General features: G+C 39.9%; 1 protein-coding gene across 5 annotated transcripts in view; it reads left to right on the plus strand.

The window, feature by feature from the left end:
* The window catches only part of Fhit (fragile histidine triad diadenosine triphosphatase), a 1445121-nt gene that overhangs the window by 142654 nt on the left and 1300617 nt on the right, over nt 1–1850 (plus strand). The gene's annotated exons all lie outside the window — the stretch shown is intronic.

Raw genomic sequence — 1850 nt, forward strand, 5'->3', positions numbered from 1 at the left:
GTACATTGTTGTATATAATCCATAATAATCCTGGCAGTTGAGGATGTAGGGAAGTTTGTTTTGTGTTTCTATTTATATATTCTTTCCTTTTTTCAACAAATACACATAAGTGCCAGCAAAGTGTCACACATTCTGTTCAACTTGGTAAACCATATCGATGAGCTCCCTGTCTGCACCATCTTGTCTTGGGTGATCCTCTAGATGTATGCCTTAAGATTCTAAAAGGTGACTTAGGCAATGTAGGTAATTCCAGTAATAAATGAAAAAAAAAATTGAGATTCATATGGCTGGTAAATGACTGGGACAGATCTTAAACTCCAAATTCCAAGCCCTTTCCACTGGTTCCTGTTGCCTGCCTCATTGAATACATAATTTGGAACAAATGCTAGAGATAGCCTATTACAGCCATTCATTTTGAAGATTAAAGGTGCTGAAGCTTAAAATGAATGAATGATATGCTTAAAATAACCTCTGCTTTAGGGATAGCTGTCAGTTTCAATGAGGAAAACTTTTGACAGCATGCTAAAACTTTGGATGTACATAGCTTATTCTATAGTAACATAATAGTTCTATTTTAATAAACCTTGTGTTATCAAAAATTGAGTATAAAAATGTTTGTTTTAAGGGACTTAGTGAAGGGGCAAGTAGAGAGTTTCAGACTGGGAAATCAATTTTTTTTTTTTCCTAGCAAGAATTTAAGAAATAAGAATACTATTTTATAGCTATAAAACCTAAATGCCACTGAGCAAATTCAGCATGTGATAACATCTAGCTTTCCTCCAAGAGTAAAGGACTTTCACTTTCCATCACCCCAGCACTATCATTATGTGTTTAGACCTTGATCACCCACTGTTACAGGAGACCGAGCTCAACCCACTCAAGCAGAGCAGTTGTATTTTGTAGATGTGAGTTTTCTTCCTGCTGTGGCGTGATGCCAGTCTTGGTGGTGATTGAGTTTTTTATCAAAGCTGTTGGAATGCCTGTCCTGGGACAGACTCTAATCTGGGCACAAAAATAAACAGAATAGGCCATGCCCTTATTTGGAGGGAGTTTGTATTTGTAAGGGAAAAAGTAACTTTCCTTCTACCTGAAAATTCAGTAATTTGAATTTACACAATAAAGTGGATTAACACAGATAGACAGGAGAAAAAGCAAATTTGTAATATGCCTACACATGGGAGCATTGAAAAATATAATACTGGAAAAAAAGTCCAAGTGTTTTAAGTTTATAGTGTCCTAAACTACAGAAAGGAATGGGAGGGGACGTGGCCACAGGTTGTGTGTGGAGGGGTGAGAGAAGGAAATCCATGGTGAACACAGATTGTCTTGTATAGGTAACCTCTCAGGTATCAGTCCTCAGGAGAACAGATGATCTGTTGTGCAAGAGGCTCTCTGGGGCGGGCAGGCAGCAACCTTCAGTCTCCTTTCCTGTGATAGGAATTCATCTTCTCTGGTTGATGGGTTCCAGGGAGGGAGTTCTTGAAAATTGCATTCAACTGTTGAATGCTTTTTCTGGTTTTAGTCAGATAAAGGAAATTCAGATAAAGCCCCTCCCTGTGCTTATGAGGAGAAAAAGGGGTTAGGGGCTTGAGGGCAGAAGGGCAGGGAGACCTTGGTTCTTCTTTAGTTCAAAGTGCCCCACATGTCAAAGCACCATACTTCAGAGCACTATTTTCTGAGCCTCAACAGATTCTTTTGGGAGACAAATAGTAGTTAAAGGTAGAAAGGGAGGGAGGAAGGCAGGCAAGCAGGGAGGCAGGGAGGAAGGGAGGGAGGGGGAACATTAGGTCAGAAGAATTATCAAGGTAGGGCGTGGTAAAGGTGGAGGTAGGGGCTGATTTGCTTGCTGT

The sequence above is a fragment of the Marmota monax genome, unplaced genomic scaffold (assembly GCF_021218885.2).
Source record: "Marmota monax isolate L192 unplaced genomic scaffold, Marmota_monax_Labrador192_F-V1.1 WCK01_AAM20220418_F8-fsc00042, whole genome shotgun sequence".
Classification (NCBI taxonomy): Eukaryota; Metazoa; Chordata; class Mammalia; order Rodentia; family Sciuridae; genus Marmota; species Marmota monax.